The sequence below is a fragment of the Mesoplodon mirus genome (genome assembly GCF_964341445.2).
Source record: "Mesoplodon mirus genome assembly, chromosome: 9".
Classification (NCBI taxonomy): domain Eukaryota; kingdom Metazoa; phylum Chordata; class Mammalia; order Artiodactyla; family Ziphiidae; genus Mesoplodon; species Mesoplodon mirus.
Window position 1 is genome coordinate 45,586,368 of NC_138985.1, and position 21,471 is coordinate 45,607,838.

The 21,471-nt window shown below is 38.8% G+C and overlaps 1 long non-coding RNA gene across 1 annotated transcript in view; it reads right to left on the bottom strand.

Moving 5' to 3' along the window:
* The window catches only part of LOC309810847, a 439,519-nt gene that overhangs the window by 40,506 nt on the left and 377,542 nt on the right, over nucleotides 1-21,471 (bottom strand). Inside the window, exon 3 of the long non-coding RNA XR_014295063.1 lies at nucleotides 18,584-18,654. This is a non-coding gene — a long non-coding RNA (uncharacterized lncRNA). The remainder of the gene's footprint in view (nucleotides 1-18,583; nucleotides 18,655-21,471) is intronic.

A 21,471-nucleotide genomic window follows, 5' to 3' on the forward strand; every position in this document is an offset into this window, starting at 1 on the left:
CATGTTTATATTCTAGTAAGTAGATAAAAAGAACAGAATATTTTACTATTTCATTAGACCAGTGATTGATTCAGACTGGAATTCTGATACCAAGAGAAATCCCACTCAATGGGCCTTGGCAGACTGAGGGAGGGTCACTGATGCTTGCCCTGAAAAACACCTAAATGATTACCTATATTTCTTGCAGGCTCTTGCCATTAGTAAATTACCCAAATCCTTTGAAACATAACATACATTATTCAATTGTCTGTGTTATTCATAAAGGATGGAAAACAGAAAAACAAGAAAAACAAAAAAAACAGAAAAACAAAAAGAAAAATAAGAGAATCAGAATCATGTAATCACATCACTTACAACAAACACTAGAGAAAAACTTCCAGGTTATTCTTTCCATGAACTCTTCCAAAGTATATCTTTACTTAAAATGTCCTAATGCCCTTTCTAGGTCAGTTAATTTTCATTTGGCAATATACCATGCTTGGAGACCTTCACTATGGCGGAGGAGTAAGACGTGGAGATCACCTTCCTCCCCACAGATACATCAGAAATACATCTACATGTGGAACAACTCCTACAGAACACCTACTGAATGCTGGCAGAAGACCTCAGACTTCCCAAAAGGCAAGAAACTCCCTACGTACCTGGGTAGGGCAAAAGAAAAAAGAAAAAACAGAGACAAAAGAATAGGGACGGGACCTGCATCTCTGGGAGGCAGCTGTGAAGGAGGAACAGTTTCCATACACTAGGAAGCCCCTTCACTGGTGGACACAGGGGTGGCGGGGGGGAAGCTTTGGAGCTACAAAGGAGAGAACAGCAACAGGGGTGCAGAAGGCAGAGCGGAGAGATTCCCGCACAGAGGATCGTTGCCGACCAGCACTCACCAGCCCGAGAGGCTTGTCTGCTCACCTGCCGCCGGGATGGGTGGGGGCTAGAAGCTGAGGCTCGGGCTCTGGAGGTCGGATCCCAGGGAGAGGACTGGGGTTGGCTGTGTGAACACGGCCTGAAGTGGGCTAGTGCACCACAGCTAGCTGGGAGGGGGGCCGGGAAAAAGTATGGAACTGCCTAAGAGTCAAGAGACCATTGTTTCAGGGTGCGCAAGGAGAGGGGATTCAGAGCACCGCCTAAACGAGCTCCAAAGATGGGTGCGAGCCGCAGCTATCAGCACGGACACCAGAGACGGGCATGAAACGCTAAGGCTGCTTCTGCAGCCACTAAGAAGCCTGTGTGCAAGCACAGGTCACTATCCACACCTCCCCTCCTGGGAACCTGTGCAGCCCGCCACTGCCAGGGTCCCGTGATCCAGGGACAACCTCCCCAGGAGAACACACGGTGCGCCTCAGGCTGTTGCAACGTCAGGCTGGCCTCTGCCGCCACAGGCTTGCCCCACATTCCATACCCCTCCCTCCCTCCAGCCTGAGTGAGCCAGAGCCCCCAAAGCAGCTGCTCCTTTAACCCCGTCCTGTCTGAGCAAAGAACAGATGCCCTCAGGCAACCTACGTGCAGAGGCAGGGCCATAACCAAAGCTGAACACCAGGAGCTGTGCAAACAAAGAGAAGGAAAATATCTCCCAGCAGCCTCAGGAGCATTGGATTAAATCTCCACCATTAACTTGATGTACCCTGCATCTCTGGAATACCTGAATAGACAACGAATCATCTGAAAATTGAGGCGGTGGACTTTGGGAGCAACTCTAGACTTGGGGTTTCCTTTCTGCATATAATTTGTTTCTGGTTTTCTGTTTATCTTAGTTTAGTATTTAGAGTTTATTATCATCAGTAGATTTGTTTATTGATTTTATTGCTCTCTTCCTATTTTTTTATATATAGATATATTTTTTTCCTTTCTCTCTTTTTGTGAGTGTGTATGTATATGCTTCTTTGTGTGATTTTGTCTGTATAGCTTTGCTTTTACCATTTGTCCTAGGATTCTTCTGTCTCTCCATTTTTGTATTTTTCTTTAGTATAGTTTACAGTGCTTGTTATCATTGGTAGATTTGTTTTTTGGTTTAGTTGCTCTCTTCTTTATTTCTTTTTTTATTACTTTTTTATTTTAAATAATTTTTCTTATTTTTTTTTAATAACTTGATTTTCTCTTTTCTCTTTCTTTCTTTTTTTCTCCCTTTCTTCTGAGCTGTGTGGCTGACAGGGTCTTGGTGCTCTGGCCGGGTGTCAGGGCTGTCCCTCTTAGGTGGGAGAGCCAAGTTTAGGACATTGGTCCACCAGAGACCTCCTGGCTCCACGTAATATCAAATGGTGAAAGCTCTCCCAGAGATCTCCATCTCAATGTTACAACCTAGCTCCACTCAATGACCAGCAACCTCCAGTGCTGGACACCCTATGCCAAACAACTAGCAAGACAGGAACACAACCCCACGCATGGCAGAGAGGCTGCCTAAAATCATAATAAGGTCACAGACACCCCAAAACACACCACCAGATGTGGTCCTGCTAACCAGAAAGACAAGATCCAGCCCCACCCACCAGAATACAGGCACCAGTCCCCTCCATCAGGAAGCCTACACAACTCACTGAACCAACCTTAGCCATTGGGGACAGACACCAAAAACAATGTGAACTACGAACCTGCAGCCTGTGAAAAGGAGACCCCAAACACAGTAAGTTAAGCAAAATGAGAAGACAGAGAAACACACAGCAGATGAAAGAGCAAGGTAAACACCTGCCAGATCAAACAAATGAAGAGGAAATAGGCAGTCTACCTGAAAAAGAACTCAGAGTAATGATAGTAAAGATGATCCGAAATCATGGAAATAGAATGGATAAAACACAAGAAACGTTAAATAAGGACCTAGAAGAACTAAACAGCAAATAAACAATGATGGGAAACACAATAAATGAAAATTCAAAATCTCCAGAAGGAATCAATAGCAGATAAACTGAGGTAGAAGAACAGATAAGTGACCTGGAAGATAAAACAGTGGAAATAACTCCCGCAGAGCAGAATAAACAAAAAAGAATGAAAAGAATTGAGGACAGTCTCAGAGACCTCTGGGACAACATTAAACACACCAACATTCGAATGATAGGGGTCCCAGAAGAAGAAGAGAAAAAGAAAGGGACTGAGAACATATTTGAAGAGATTAGAGTTGAAAATTTCCCTAATATGGGAAAGGAAATAGTCAATCAAGTCCAGAAAGCATAGAGAGTCCCATACACGATAAATCCAAGGAGAAACACATCAAGGCACATATTAATCAAACTATCAAAAATTAAATAAAAGGAAAAAAATATTAAAAGCAGCAAGGGAAAAACAACAAATATCATACAAAGGAATCCCCATAAGGTTAACAGCTGATCTTTCAGCAGAAACTCTGCAAGCCAGAAGGGAGAGGAGGACATATTTAAAGTGATGAAAGGGAAAAACCTACAACCAAGATTACTCTACCCAGCAAGGATCTCATTCAGTTTAGATGGAGAAATTAAAATCTTTCAGACAAGCAAAAGCTAAGAGAATTCAACACCAACAAGCCAGCTTTACAACAAATGCTAAAGGAACTTCTCTAGGCAGGAAACATGAGAAACAAAAGATCTACAATAACAAACCCAAAACAACCAAGAAAATGGTAATAGGAACACACATAACAATAACGACCTTAAATGTAAATGGATTAAATGTTCCAACCAAAAGACATACACTGGATGAATGGATAGAAAAACAAGACCTGTATATATTCTGTCTACAAGAGACCCACTTCAAACTTAGGGACACACACAGACTGAACGTGAGGGGATGGAAAAAGATATTCCATGCAAATGGAAATCAAAAGAAAGCTGGAGTAGCAATTCTCGTATCAGACAAAATAGACTTTAAAGACTATTACAAGAGACAAAGAAGGACACTACATAATGATCATGGGATCAATCCAAGATGAAGATATAACAATTGTAAATATTTATGCACCCAACATAGGAGCACCTCAATACATAAGGCAAATACTAACAGCCATAAAAGGGGAAATCGACAGTAACACAATCATAGTAGGGGACTTTAACACCCCACTTTCACCAGTGGACAGATCATCCAAAATGAAAATAAATAAGGAAACACAAGCTTAAAAGATACATTAAACAAGATGGACTTCATTGATATTTATAGGACATTCCATCCAAAAACAACAGAATACACTTTCTTCTCAAGTGCTCATGGAACATTCTCCAGGATAGATCATATCTTGGGTCACAAATCAAGCCTTGGTAAATTTAAGAAAACTGAAATCATATCAAGCATCTTTTCCAACCACAACACTATGACACTAGGTATCACTTACAGGAAAAACTCTGTAAAAAATACAAACACATGGAGGCTAAACAATACACCACTAAATAACGAAGAGGTCACTGAAGAAATCAAAGACGAAATCAAAAAATACCTACAAACAAATGACAATGAAAACACGATGACCCAAAACCTATGGGCTGTAGCAAAAGCAGTTCTAAGAGGGAAGGTTATAGCAATACAATCCTACCTCAAGAAAAAAGAAACATCCCAAATAAACAACCTAATCTTACACCTAAAGCAGTTAGAGAAAGAAGAACAAAAAAACCCCCAAAGTCAGAAGAAAGAAAGAAATCATAAAGATCAGATCAGAAAGAAATGAAAAAAAAATGAAGGAAATGATAGCAAAGATCAATAAAACTAAAAGCTGGTTTTCTGAGAAGATAAACAAAATCGATAAGCCATTAGCCAGACTCACCAAGAAAAAAAAGAAGACTCAAATTAATAGAATTAGAATTGAAAAAGGAGACATAACAACTGACACTGCAGAAATACAAAGGATCATGAGAGATTACTACAAGCAACTCTATGCCAATAAAATGGACAACCTGCAAGAAATAGACAAATTCTTAGAAAAACACAATCTTCCAAGACTGAACCAGGAAGAAATAAAAAATATAAATAGACCAACCACAAGCACTGAAATTGAGACTGTGATTAAAAATCTTCCAACAAACAAAAGCCCAGGACCAGATGGCTTCACAGGCGAATTCTATCAAACATTTAGAGAAGAGCTAATACCTATCCTTCTCAAACTCTTCCAAAATAGAGCAGAGGGAGGAACACTCCCAAACTCATTCTACGAAGCCACCATCACCCTGATACCAAAACCAAAGATATCATAAAGAAAGAAAACTGGAGAACAATATCACCAATGAACATAGATGCAAAAATCCTCAGCAGAATCCACCAGCACATTAAAAGGATCATACACCATGACAAGTGAGGTTCATCGCAGGAATGCAAGGATTCTTCAATACACACAAATCAATCAATGTGATAAACCAAATTAACAAACTGAAGTTGAAAAACCACATGATCATCTCAATAGATGCAGAAAAAGCTTTCAACAAAGTTCAACACCCATTTATGATAAAAACTCTCCAGAAAGTAGGCATAGAGGGAACTTACCTCAACATAATAAAGGCCATATATGACAAACCCAAAGCCAACATGGTTCTCAATGATGAAAAACTGAAATCATTTCCTCTAAGATCAGGAATAAGACGAGGATGTCCACTCTCACCACTATTATTCAACACAGTTTTGGAAGTTTTAGCCACAGCAATCAGACAAGAAAAAGAAATAATAGGAATCCAAATCTGAAAAGAAGAGTAAAGCTGACACTGTTTGCAGATGACATGATACTATACATAGAGAATCCTAAAGGTGCTACCAGAAAACTACTAGAGCTAATCAATGAATTTGGTAAAATAGCAGGATACAAAATTAATGCACAGAAATCTCTTGCATTCCTATACACTAATGATGAAAAATCTGAAAGAGAAATTAAGGAAATACTCCCATTTACCATTGCAACAAAAATAATAAAATACCTAGGAATAAACCCACCTAAGGAGACAAAAGGCCTGTATACAGAAAACTATAAGACACTGTTGAAAGAAATTACAGATGATACAAAGAGATGGAGAGATATACCATGTTCTTGGATTGGAAGAATCAACATTGTGAAAATTAGTATACTACCAAAAGCAATCTACAGATTCAACGCAACCCCTATCAAACTACCAATGGCATTTTTCACAGAACTAGAACAAAAATTTCACAATTTGTGTGGAAACACAAAAGACCCCAAATAGCCAAAGCAATATTGAGAATGAAAAACAGAGCTGGAGGAATCAGGCTCCCTGACTTCAGACTATACTACAAAGCTACAATAATCAGAACAGTATGGTACTGGCAAAGAAACAGAAATATAGATCAATGGAACAGGATAGAAAGATCAGAGATAAACCCACACACATATGGTCACCTTATTTTTGATAAAGGAGGCAAGCATATACAATGGAGAAAAGACAGCCTTTTCCATAAGTGGTGCTGGGAAAACTGGACAGCTACATGTAAAAGAATGAAATTAGAACACTCCCTAACACCATACAAAAAAATAAACTCACAATGGATTAAAGACCTAAATTAAGGCCAGACAGTATAAAGCTCTTGGAGGAAAACATAGGCAGAACACTCTATGACATCAATCACAGCAAGATCCTTTTTGACCCACCTCCTAGAGATATGGAAATAAAAACAAAAACGAACAAATGGGACCTAATGAAACTTAAAAACTTTGGCACAGCAAAGGAAAACATAAACAAGATGAAAAGACACCCGTCAGAATGGGAGAAAATATTTGCAAACAAATCAACTGACAAAGGATTCATCACCAAAATTTACAAGCAGCTCATGCAGCTCAATATCAAGAAAACAAACAACCGAATCCAAAAATGGGCAGAAGACCTCAACAGACATTTCTCCAAAGAAGATATACAGATTGCCAACAAACATATGAAAGGATGCTCAACATTACTAATTATTAGAGAAATGCAAGTCAAAACTACAACGAGGTGTCACCTCATACCAGTCAGAATGGCCTCATCAAAAAATCTACAAACAATAAATGCTGGAGAACGTGTGGAGGAAAGGGAACCCTCTTGCATTGTTGGTGGGAAAGTAAATTGATACAGCCACTATGGAGAACAGTATGGAGGTTCCTTAAAAAACTAAAAATAGAACTACCATACAACCCAGCAATCCCACTGGGCATATACCATGGGAAAACCATAATTCAAAAAGCGTCATGTACCACAATGTTCATTGCAGCTCTATTTACAATAGCCAGGACATGGAAGCAACCCAAGTGTCCATTGACAGATGAATGGATAGAGAAGATGTGGCACATATATACAACGGAATATTACTCAGTCATAAAAAGAAACGAAATTGAGTTATTTGTAGTGAGGTGGATGGACCTAGAGTCTGTCATACAGAGTGAAGTATCTCAGAAAGAGAAAAACAAATGCCATGTGCTAACACATATATATGGAATCTAAAAAAAAATGGTTCTAAGAACCTAGGGGCAGGACAGGAATAAAGATGCAGACATAGAGAATGGACTGGAGGACACTGGGATGGGAAAGGGGAAGCTGGGACAAAGTGAGAGAGTGGCATGGACATATATACACTACCAGATGTAAAATAGATAGCTAGTGGGAAGCAGCCACATAGCACAGGGAGATCAGCTCGGTGCTTTGTCACCACCTAGGGGGGTCAGATAGGGAGGGTGGGAGGGAGATGCAAGAGGGAGGGGATATGGTTATATATGTATATGTATACCTGATTCACTTTGTTATAAAGCAGAAACTAACACACCATTGTGAAGCAATTATACTCCAATAAAGATGTTTAAAAAAAATAATATATATATAGCATGCTTAATACCATACTGAATAGCATTCAGTATCCTCCTACAAAACCACCCTTTTAGTGGTTGCATAGTATTTCATAACATTTTTTGTCATTATTTATTTTACCAATTCATAATTATTGAGCATTTATATTCTTTCAATTATTTTATATTTTTAAAGCTGAAAAAATTCCCTGTAACACACCTTTGAGCATAGCTGTCAATATTTTCTTAGCATATTGTCTAGAACTTTTGTGCACTTTTTATTATTTCTGGCTTAGAGCATCTTGTGCTCAGTTTCCTAAATATATACTGTCAGAATTCATTACACATTTGATGTAGACGTGTGTGTGTAGAATATCTTTACTTCATAGTATTTTAGAGATCTAGTCCCTGAAATGTTATGATGTACTTTTGCTTCTATAGTTTGAAGTTCTAATGCAGTATAATTAGAGTAATTCCTAGACAATGTAGATACCCAATAAGTATTCATTCATGTATTAATAGATTAAAAGAAAGCGGCAACTAACTAGAAAATTAGCTCTTTCAGGGATGTCATACTTATCATAGGTTTATTTATGAATTATTATTTTCCACATACTTAATGAGAATCTACACTCTGTCTCCAATTCTTTAATTAACTACTTTGAAGTAGTTTAGTTGGAGGCAAATCAGCTGGTACAAGATGATGTGATAAGTTGTATAATGGGAGTATAAAAGATGCCATCAGGGAAATTTGCCATCAGGGAAACACAAATTAAAACAATAATGAGATACCACTACACTACACACTCAAAGGACTATCTAAAGTAACAAAAGGACAGACAATAGCAAATATTGGTGAGAAGGGGTAGAAAATGGAACCCTCCAACAACATTGGTGGGAGTATAAAATGGTGCAAACATCTGAAAATTTGTTTGCCAGTATCTACTAAAACTGAACATTTGCATACTTTTTGAAACAGCAATTCACCTGGAAATAAACTGAATAGAAATGTATACATATGTGACCAAAAGACACGCACAAGGATGTCTTCATGAGCACTATTCATAGCAGCTAAAATTTGGCAACAATACTAACGTCAATCAAGAGCACAATAGAAACGTAAGCTGTGTATATTTCACAATGGAATATCAGACGACAATATAAAGGAGTAACCTACTGCTACATGCAAAAATATGGATAACTCTTAAAAATTGGGTTGTCAGATAAAATATGGTTAAATATTTTTAAATATAAAATCAATTAAATACACCCAGTTAAATACTGCATGGGCCACACCTATATAATCATCCTTTGGTATCTGCAGGGGATTGGTTCCAGGATCTTCGCATCCCCACCCAAAACCAAAATGCACAGATGCTCAAGTCCCTATTTAAAATGGCATGGTATTTGCATACAACCTACACACATGCATACCCTTCCATATACTTTAAATTATCTCTAGATTAGTTATAATACCTAATGCAATGGAAATGCTATGTAAATAGTTGCTGGCATGCAGAAAATTCAAATTTTGCTTTTTGGAACTTTCTGGAATTTTGAAAAATATTTTCAATCTGTGGTTGATTGAATCCATGGATGTGGAACCCAGGGATTTGGTGGGCTGACTGTGCTAAAAAAATATTTATCAGAAATTATTCCCTAAATCTGGCAACCTTACTTACAAAAAGCATTGCAACAAAGATGCAAGGTACAAAAGAGTACATACCAAATAATCACACCTGTACAAAATTCAAAACCAGGCAAAAACCGTTTCATGGTGTTGTGAGTCTAGTTAGTGATATTTTTGGAGAGAGGTTGTGACTGGGAGGGAGCACTAGGCTGATTTGGGAACGGGTAATGGTCTATTTCTTGACCAGGGTGGTGGTTACCTGTATTCACTTTGTAAAAAATGAGCTGCCCATTTGGATCTGTTTTCCTTTTTGAATGTATGTTATACAAAATTAATTTATTTGTTATGGGTCATGATCCTATTTATGTACCACATAATATTACTCTGGAGGCAATGTTGAGAGTGGATTAGAAGGGGCTAGGCTGTTTTTAAGAAGCAGATGAACTGATCTAGAATAAGGGTTTGAAATGGGGCCATGTTCTAATTACAGAGAAGAAAGGGTAGAGTGTACATTTATTTAGATGGTAATATTGGCAAGACATCTAAATCTAGGAATACTCCCATAGTATATTAGGTGGAGTGGTCAGCTCACCATTTATGGCTGAAGCATTTGTGCACTGCATGACTCTAAAGGGCTATGTTCAAATCTCAGGCATCACAGATTTGTATATTTATTATGAAAAATTTCTGGCAAATGCTGGTAAAGTGTCTAATTTTACAAAATCTGCACATTAAGACATTTCTTCTGAAAGATAAAAGTAAAGTAGAAAGGGCACACTGTCTTAATTCTCACAATGTTCCATTTGAGCTAGTGGTAGCCCCGATGGGGGGCTTAAAACCCAGAATGCGAACAGAGAAGAGGACTATGTCTGCATAGGTCAGTAGGAAGAGAAATGAACAGTGAGCTTAGTTTTTAACTATTATACCTGAAGTTCATGGAATATTCAGTTAGAAATGCAAAACAGGAAGCTGAATATATGGATATGAGTTGCAGAATTCTTGTCTGGGCTAGCAGTATAAATTTGGAAGTCATCAGTGTATAGGAGCTCATTGTCACTGAGCAAAGAACAGCCAGCAAGAATTGGGATTAAGAAGCAAAGAGGAACTAAGGCAAAATGTTTGAACAGCTCTGTCATCTAAAGAATGACAGGCAGTATGAAGCAGGCTAAAGATAGTGCAGCCAGACAGGTTTGGAATGAAAACTAGGAATGAATGGTGAAGGAAAACTGCAGAATATGGATTGAAAAATGCACTTGGTCTTGGCAAATAGGAACATCTCACCGTGGGCGATCTCAGTGATGTGAAGTAGGTTGGAGCCAATTAAGCAGAATGAAAAAGGATTAGGAGGTAGAAAAGCAAAATATCCATTTTTTATCTAGAAGTTTGGTTATGATTGAGAAGAGGAAAATAGGGTGATAGAGGGAACACTCAGAACAAATGGGGTGGTGTTTTTTGCTTGTTGGTTTTGTTTGAAGATGAGAGGAACTTAAGCATGTTATGTAGTGATGAGAACCAGTCAGCTGAAGAGCTTGAAAAGGGAGGTTGAGGGCTGGATCAAGATCTTGGAAAAGATGGAAGTATCTTAGACCTAAAACATAAATTAAAAATCGGCTCTGATTATGAGATGGGACACTTCATATTCTGAGACTGGACCCACAGTAGACACATTTGATAACATGTGTGGTATGAAAGGGAGAAATTGAGAGAATTCATTCCGAAAACTCTATTTTGTCCATAAAATTGTTTGGAAGGTTATGTTCTAAAAGTGAGAAAGAGAAGTTTGTGAAAACGAGTCTAAGTGTAAAGGAGCTATGCAAGGGGGCGGGAGACTGAAATGTTCAAGCAAAATAAGAACTGAATTGCTGAGGGACATTACCGAACACCTGAGCTTGGGTCACCCACTTCCGTGAACACCCAACTTCTTAGTGGTGTAGTTGTTTCCAGAAATGCTTAGCAGCTCTGAAGATAAGAAAGCAGGTCACAACAGTGAGAGGCCCGCATACCAAAAAAAAAACCAGAAAGATTCAATAACATTCTACTGACAACAAACACTAATAGATCATGGGTTGTTCCTTCTATTACACCTGTTAAACTAGGGAAGTGGACAAAAACTTTTTTTTTTTTTTTTTTGCGGTATGCGGGCCTCTCACTGTTGTGGCTTCTCCCGTTGCGGAGCACAGGCTCCGGAAGCGCAGGCTCAGAGGCCATGGCTCACGGGCCCAGCCGCTCCATGGCATGTAGGATCCTCCCGGACCGGGGCACGAACCCATGTCCCCTGCATCGGCAGGCGGACTCTCAACCACTGCACCACCAGGGAAGCCCGACAAAAACTATTTTTGAAATTAGTTTCAAAAATAAGGCTCAAAATAAAATCTTCGAGACTTACTCATTGGATATGCAGAAAACTCAGTTATTAAAAAGACCATTTCATTTAAGAAAGTTCAGATACGGATGATATTTCTTAGCCGTAAACTGAAAATAGGTGAAAGGATAAAAGCCTGAATGAACATTTTTTTGGATATGCTGATGGAATGAATGAATCACCTCTATTATAAGGGCTATTGAACAGTTATGATAGAACTTGTTGAGACACCACTATGAAGGGCTGATGAATATTTACTGAGCACATGGGAATCAGAGTTTGGAAGACTGAGCTCCCTGCCAGTTTAGAAGACTTGGAAAATTTCCTATAGCTACTCTCACACTCTTAGGAAAGGGCACTTTGGAAATCTTCCACCTACAAGGTAGAGGCCTGACATAAAGGTACTCAGAATGAAGCGGAAATTCTAAGGGTACCTCCACAAAGGTAGTTATGCCTTGTCCTGTACACATACACATACTCAGCTCATATACTCAGATTGAAGAATTACGCCTTCAGTCATGCTGATTAATATCAACTAAACCATAGGTTACACAAATGGGAAACTTGTTTCAGACAATAGTTGTACAAAGGCCAACCTTATAGCTACAAATCAACATTGACACAAGCAGCTGTGAGTCCAGGATGGGAGTTATGACGGAATTTACCAACTTGGTGTAAGTTCACTTAAGGTCAACAGAATATTTGTCTGTAATTCTGTAGAGAATTATTTCCACTGGAGCATATCCCCAAATTCAGCTTGCCTAGACCTTGTACCTATAACCGATAATCAAAGAATCTTAAAATATGAGTGTTAGAAGGATATTTGAAACCATTTATTCCCTTTCCTCTCCTTTTCCCTCTTCCTTAAGAAAGCGAATGTTAGAAAAGTTAAACAGCCTCTTAAGGTCATGGCCTGAGTGAGCAACGACTTTGTTTAAGAGAAAATTTTAATGTGAAAATATGTATTACTTTGGCACTAATCAACATAAAGTCACTATTTGTAGTACCTTGAAAAGGAGAGGATAAATAAAAGGAGACTGGCTATTCGGGCTTGAAATGTCTTATTTATTTTATTTGTGACACAAACTCTCAACTGGAATGCTCTGAAATTAGAGTGTTTTGGTTAACTAAGTGTTCAACCAAAAATACCTTTTGCTTCCACTCTTCATGCTGAAAAGATTTTCTTCCAGAGGCTAGGGTACTTTCTGGCCTTCAAAAGAAGATTATGTTATATCTAAACAAATAATTTTCTTATGTCTGAAGCTGGAAACTTTTTACTGTTTGTGTCCTGCCATGCCCTTTTAATGTTCTCCTCATCTTGTTTAATGTGCCTTCTCATCCCAGGAATTCAATGCACAGATGATGCCCAGGGATCCCCTTTCCAGATGTAACTTTGCCACATGAGCCTATGCTCCATCAGTGGTCCCCAGATCTAGCTGCTGCCTGTTGGAATCACTTGTGAGCTTATTAACAACTAAATATCTGGGCATGGGAATCCATGTGAAAAATGCATGCCCATCTGCTTTTTCTGCAGTTAAGTCTGGTACCCAGCATTTAGAATATAATTTTAGATCAATCTTTCCCTCTTTAATCCAATGAAAATGCAGAATTTGTGTTGGTGGCTTTTTAGTTAATTTAATTTTGTTTTGTTTTGTTTATTTTTAAGGTATCAAATGGAGAGAAACTCAATAAAACTAATCATTACTCCCTAGTGCTGGGAGTATAACAGAGAGAAAACAAACATGGAACCTCCTTCACAGGATTTTAGCCTCTCAGACAGACATGTATATGAGCAACTAAAACAGAGTATGGCAAAATCAAATATAATGTACTAAAGAAAAGAAACTTTTTTTTTTAAACCACAATAAAACAATAGCAAGAGAAACCAAACAACAGCATGAGTTAAAGGGATAAGCAGACACCACATCATGAAGGGATTTGTTACATTTACAAAGATGTTTGGACCCGACCCTTACTGGATTTTAAGCACAAGAATAAAGTCAGTAGAGTTGCATGTTGCAAAGATGCCTCTGGCTGAAGTATTGAGCATCTCCTGCTGCCCCCACCTGGTCAAATCCCACCAGCCAAGACCTTGCTAAAGACTCCTCTGTATACTGAGGTCAGTTCTGAAAAGCCAAGGGTTAATGCTGTGATCTTCAGAGCCAGAACGCCTAGGTTCAAATCCTGACTCAGAACGAGGAGCTGTCTTCTTCTGGGCAAAAACTTTAAGCTCCTCTTTGCCTCAATTTCCTTATCTGTAAAATGGGGTTGAGTCTCTACCTTACAAGTGGTTGTGAGGAATAAAAGATAATAGAAGTAAATGACATAAGTAAAATACTTAGAACCTCGTCTAGCACCTATTAATACTCAGTGGGTGCTTTACAGACAACTTTTCTCATCCTTATGACAATACTTCAGAGGACAGATGATTATCTCCATCTTGCCATATCCATCATCTCTTATTATGCCTTTCACAGCACCAGTTTTTAGGTTTAGTGAAACTTTTTGCTATTCCTCTCTCTTCCTCCCTGTTCTGATAGCATTAGGTAATCAACAAAAATTTTAATTTTTTGCTTTCCTTTTTTTTTCCATCAGCATGAATTTGAAAATTTCAGATACTAATGTGTGGTTTATGCTAACTTCCTAGACTGAGCCTCAATATGTCATTTCCTAAGAGATGGGGCCTCTCTCCCTTTAGGTAGAAAAAAACAAAACAAAACAAAGTATTGAAGTGATGTTAGCACCTCCTACGTGTCTAAAGCAATGGAAAGAAGATAAGGTCTGCGCAGTCTGCCATGGAGTATTTCAGGTCACAAAAGTAGAAGGAAGTGCTGTTCACTCCTTTTCTGTAGAGTGGCCTTCTCTGACCTGAAGGTTTATGCAACTTTAGCCGAAGGGAAGGAAAAAAATGACCTGGTCGAGCTAAGACCTGCCAAACTCCGAGTGACACTGAAATAAATATTTCAGCAGACAAAATACGGAGGATATTTGTCTGTGGAACTTGGAAAACACCTACGGGAAAGGGACTAGTGAAGCGCCCATTATTTTCCTGTATTTGTCCAAGGGGAAAACAGAGCTGTGCGCAGGTGTCAGAGACTTTGTAATAGGCTTCGGGGGAACCAGAGTACTTTATGTCACCATGGTTGGACATGAAGAATTTGTAAAGATTTTATTAGGAATGTTAGGAAACAGAAGACAATTTCCATGATCCACCTTCTCCCTGTGACAAGCAGTGCATACAGAGTTACTAAATACCTAGAGGAAAGTACTTGGAGCCTTGAGTGGCTGCCTTAGAGCAGCCCAAACAACTGGTGTCCTACATAGTCTGCTCCCACCGGAGGGTGAAATCATAGCGCCTTAGAAATCTCTCTAGACCCTGCCTCCAATATAACAGTGAGCCACCTCATTCTGTTCTGCTTTCTGCACTTTCGGGTCTACTGGACCCCATTCGTTTTTTACTTGACTGTCCTGGTTGGTTTGAAGCTTCTCTTATCTGGTTTGTCTACTCCACTTTTGTCCTTGATATTGTTTCTTGGTTCCTTTTTTTTTTTCTTTTCTTTTTCATGGGGGAGGGGTGACTTAACTCAGAACTGCAGGTTAGCTTCATTTCCACTCTACTGTCCAGCCCAGGGTCATGGAATTGGAGCCCAATTTAGTGCACTGGACAGATTTAGGATCAAAGAAGACCTAAACTTAATTTTGGGTGACAAGCCGTTACTCCTCGACAATCTTTAAGGCCCCTGAAAACCAAGTCTTGGTTCCTGCTGCTGCACTGCAGAGGCCATGCCAGTTTCAACATCCTCTTTCCCCAAACCCATAATAAATGTCTCCTCTGCAGTGACTGTGTGCCTAACATTTCTTCTACACTATCGGAGACAAGCTATTTCCCCAAGGAGATTATTCAGACAGCAAAACTCCACATATTCAGGAGATTCAGTCCCATACTCTTTGTTATCTGGTATATCCTGAGACTATCAAAGGGAAGGCAGTGTGTTCTGTTAAAATCTTTGGGATCAGGAGACAGAAAGATCTGCATTCTACTTCAGCTCCTCCACTGAGACCATAAACAAGTTATTTTTTAAATTATTATTAGAGTTTGTAAAAAGAAAACATTTATTGAAATGTAATATAGACAAGGCATGTAAAGAGTGACAGAATTTCACAGAGTGAACATCCCTATGTAAACAGCACCCAGATCAAAAAAGAAGACACAGCCAGCTCCACAGTGGGTCTCCCTGTGCCACGCCCTCCAGTCAATACCCTGAAATGTAACCACTATCCCAACATCAAACACTGCAGATTCTTTGACTCAGTGCTTCACCTTCTTAAGCCTCAGTTTCTTCATATATCAAATTAGTAAAATAAGAGGACCAATGTCAAAGAACATAAGGTTTAAAGGAGATAATCAATAGAAAGTGCTTTGGGCAGGATTGGATACTTAATAAGCTCTTAGATGGCTGTTCTTACACCTTAAATGCTGATTATTTTCCTATTTGTTTTAGACTGGTCTGTCACTTGCCTATCTGGTGCATGGAGCAAGCTCCACCTCTTTCCAAAGACCTAAAGTTCTTTTCTCTTAACTTTCCAGGTTCTCCACTTGGCCAGGGGAGGTAATGTGTGGCAACTTGTGGAAAAAACAAACAAGCAAACAAACAAAGTGAACACAAACACACATGAACAGACAGAACACACAAAGCACTGGCAATTGTCCAAACAAATTTTACTGGCAGAACAAAGAAGAGGAATAGAGTGGGAACAAAGGGGTTTTTTTTTTTGGTAGGAAATGAGGGGTGAAGGTCAGATATTAGGTTTCTAAAATCAGAGACACTAAGTCAACAGTGTACAGCCATGGGAACCATAGTCATGAAAAGGTCTGAGACTGCTGGGAGTATCAGCAATGGGAAGTCAGGGCACAGGAACTCTGGTGGGAGCTTGGTATATCAGTTTATCTTTAGGAACAGGGTACGTTCAACTTAAAACTTCTATTGAGGATGTAGCTCCACGCTTCCTTGAAGATAATACCAATCTAGAGGTGTAGATTAGCACCTAATAGTTTCTGCCTTGACCTCTGGCCATCCAGAACTTTCTTTCATCTTGTCTTTTTATCTCCTGGACATTGCCTGATCTCTCTTTATTCTAGTTTACAAGCCTCCCTATCCCCCTCACCAACTGTATACCATTCATGGTCCCATAGAACAAAGGGAGATGTTTTCTGGCCCCAAAGCAGTTTGCTGTGCAAAGCTCTTGACCCCCAGCTTTCATACAGTTGCCTAACAATGAACTAGGGGCATCATTTCACCTTTCGCACAAAGGTCAATTGTTCCTTTTGGGAACCCAGGGCTATTTTAGTAAAACCTTACATGGTAGACTCTTTTCCTAAATCCTTTCCCTGATTAGGAAATTGGCTCGATTAAAAATTGAGAAGCATCACAGATTAATGGAAAACAGATAACCCTGCAATGAACAGGCACTCGACAAGGGTCCATTTCCTCAAATTTCCTTTCCATCAGACTCTGAATTACAGCATAGGAACACGTGTAGGGTGCTGGCTTAGGAGTCTAACACACCTGGGTTTGAAATCTGGCTCTGTACTGATCAGCCCTGTGATCTTGAGCAAATTTTGAAAAGTCCCTGAGTCTTAATCTCCTCTTTTATAAAGCAGGGTTAATAATACTTATACACAGTACCATTGTGAAGCTAAATGAAATTGTTCAGCTAGGGCATCTTACTCAGCATCAAGCACAGAGTAGAAAATAAATATAACAGTTCTTAATAATAATCATCTTCATCATCAGCTTAACAAATATGCTCTAAATTCTAACTTGGTTTTATTATTATTGATATTCCTTTATGTAGAACTAATAATAATGATAATAGCAAATAGTTATTGAGCCCTCACAATGTGCCAGATACTGTTCAAAGCAGTGTCTTATTTAAACCTCATAATTACTCTCTGAGTTTGGTGACATTATTTTTTCTAGTTCTGCAGATAAGGCAACAGATCAAGTAACTTGCCCAAAGTTCCGTAGGAGGAAGGGGTGGAATGAGTTTTGAACTCAAGAAGCTTGACTCCAGAGCCCATGATCTTAACCACATTATCATTTTCCTCCTCCAGTTGTTCTGTTTACAGAATCAGTTTGAGAGCTTGTCCAACACCTATGTAACTGTTTTTTAATAAACCATATACATATGATTTTGCGAAGTGCTTGGGTTCAAGGTTTTGAGTCCGGCACACTTGCCAGACATGTGTGAATTAGATGTGAGAGGACGGTACTTGGGGTTAAATAGTTCACATTTAATTTCATTTGTGTTTTCCTAACACTTCATGATCATTCTTTTGAATTACAAATAGTAACTGACATTTTACAGTGTCTGCCTAATGCCATTCTTTCATGAGATAAGCAGACTTTTTCCAACAAGTTTGGTTTTTAAGACTTATCTTCTGGAATAGCCATACTATAGGATCAAATTCACAGTATTTGTGAAAATGATTAAATTTCATGGTGATCAGTTCAGGGCCAATTAAAAGTCTGATTCACCATCCTCACTGGTCATTATGAACAACAATGCTAATGGGAGTTTTAGAATAACAATGGGGGCCTGGAGAGAGAACATATCCTCAGACAACATGTACTTGTTATTAGATATTCAGATATTAGACTTGTTACTAATAGTAAAGCAATTCTTACTATGGGGCAGATGTTCGGTACTTAACAGAAAGTACTATGTTAAGTTTTCTACTTGCTTAGCATGTAATCTCTTAATTCCCCTACGTCTGAGGTTAGCATATTTTTCAATATATATAATGCAATCCTGCACATGAATTCTCGTGTCTCTGGATTATCCCATCACATCTGGCAACACTCAACAACACTGACTTCTTAAAACTCACCTCTGTTGGCTTCTATGACATTCAACTTCTACCCGTTGAAATACTGATGGGTGCCAGGTATTCCGCAAGCTCTGGGAAAAACAAAAATAGGGTTTGAGTCCTTCCTTCGAGATTCATACACTCTAGTTAGGATGTAGACATAAAAGTGTGTAGCACAGCGAAACCGTGGAAGCACACATCAACTCAAAGCATAGCTCGTGGCTGGGTATCTCTATGGAGGGGAATTGCAGTGGGGCCTTCACAAAAGAGATGACCTTGTAGCTCTTCACTACTGGACACACAGGACCTTGCCACACGTGCCACATGGAGAAGAACATTGGAGGGAGAAGGAACACATTCAGGAAGGCATGAAACACAGTGTCATATTTAGGAACACAGAAGGAGTTTCCCATTTCCAAGGGATAAAGCAAGATGGAGCGAGCTCAGCTTAGAGGAAGAACAAACTTTGATGCCTATGAAAAATCATCTAATTATTCACCCATTTGTTCATGTAAACATTCATGCGTACAAAGAAATTAGAAAACCAATCTCTTAAGAAGTTAGAAAATTTCAACTATGTATTGACATTCTAATTTCAAATAATTAATAAATATTTTTATTAAAAAATAAGAACTCTGAAAGCTGGAATACTCATTAAGTGCCCAAGGGATTTAAAGTCAGGAAGAGAGACCTAATTTTGAATTTGACATGGATTCATTGTAGAAAAATGTATGTTCTGATTGTCCTATGTGTGCCCTTTTCATCTCCTGGTGAAGATGTAGAGTAGCAATTGTTAAGTTCTTTTATCCAGTAGTGTTTGCCTTAGTACTGGTTACTTTCACTGTGAGGGTTTCCTGGCATTAATTTGAACTTCAGCAGCTCGTCAAGGATCAGATTTTCATTAAAATAGATTTTATTTTCTCTATAAGGAATAAATCTCCCATAAGAAAAGACAGAATTTTTCTGATGAAAAAGCTTAGTGAAACTTATTACAGATTTGGAACTAGAAAGAAATAGGAAACGTATATACAGTGATTTTCAGTATTCCATTCCATTTTCCCCATTCTTTCTCATGCTAAATGTTAAATACCAATGCTAAGAAGGCAATTATATTTTAATGATCAAACTTTGAAACGCTGCTTCAGATAGAAATCAGCAGGACCACAAATCAATGAAATTTCTAACCTGACTCTTTAACATGTATCCTAAGTCTTTCTGGGTTAACAAATATAGGTTTTCCTGGATAACCAGTCACTAGTAACTCAGCTAAATAAAAATGAAAACCCAAAATAATGTGCTTCCACATTCTGTAACTAAAGTTATTTTACTGGAAGGACCTAACCGTTGATCTCGATGTTTGAAATTTTTTCAGAGCAGAGACATATGCTGTCCAAGTTACAAAACTTCAGGGTTTTGTTTATCAGACATTCAATTACATGAGGAAATTTATGTGAATATCTTCCAAGTTTTGAATAATTGTCATTTGACTTATTGTAATCAAGTATCTTTGAGTTTATTTAACTTTGGGAGTTTGTTGTGAAGATGTGAAAATCCCCAGCTTTCCTTCTTACTGCGGTGAATTAATATTCTCGTATTCAGACGATTCTCCAATCTACAACCACACTTGTTAGAGGAATATACGAGCCTTTTAGGAACTTAATTTATTTTCTGACAATTAATCAGTGAGAAATTCCTTTAGTATCAATAAATTAACTTTTCCTAATAATTGTTTTTAAAAAATTCCACCCTCCCCACCCCCCGCCACCACACAACCCCTGCCTTTTTGCAGCCTGTGGATTTTTGCTCTATAACAATAATTTATCTTCCTTTTTCCTCTGTGTCTAGACCTTCACTGAGACAAATGTTCCCAATTTGTGCAGTGTTCTGTTCACATCCCCTCTCCCTTCTCACATCACTGCAGGCAGGATGCTCCTAATAAGACCTTATGATTTACCTAGAGCCAATCAGACAACTCTTATTTGGTGACAATGTGAGCATTCTGTGTAATAAATGAGAGATTCTTTTTCTCCCACCAGAAAACATGGCTGAAGCCAATGACGTAGAGCTAACTTGAAAACATATTAAATATATATGAACCTGTTAGACCCAAACGTTGTAAAATGATACTGTTATATCATTATGATTTGACTTTCCTATCATCTTTGTTAAAGACTTATGATTTACTGATTTAAGGCCAACTATAACATGTGTATAAAATAGTAGAGGTTCAACTATCAACTATAAACAAACCCATTCACTTATCGTTTTCCTGAATAAAACAAGGTATCAAAAATTCCCAAAAGGAGGCGGTGTGGTCCTGGCCAGAGGAGGACCTGAATTTGACAGAAGTTGGAAGATGGACAAAGAAAGAAGAAGCTAAGTAGAGGGACCCACGGGGCCAGGTGACCAGAAAGCAGATCCAGGAGAGGGAGATTCTTGTGAGGATGTTCAGGCTCAGAATATCAAGTCATTCATGATTGGAACGTGAGATAAAACATAGTCTAAATGAGCAGACACTGGTATCAGAGAGACAAGCCCACAGTTTTCAGGGAAGAGCTGCAGAGCTATGGAAGTCAGGGGCCAGGAGCACCAGACAATGATGGAAGCTGGGACTCAAACGCAGGCAACCAGGCCCGGGGACTTGAGGGTCAGGAGGATTTGATCTGAACTGGCACACTGTAAAGCTGCCTGTGAGAACTATTGAACACACTCCCCAAATCCCCTCCAGCTCCCAGTAACCTGAGACAGATCTTGTCGACCACAGCTGAGCAGCCCCATAAGGCTTAGTAGGGATGACTTCTGGGTTTAGAAGATTTGGACAGAAAGACAGGCTGGCAGGTGTAGCGGGATAACCTCCAACACCCTGTCTTAAATCACCAATCTTTTTACAGATCCTTTCTTTAACAGTA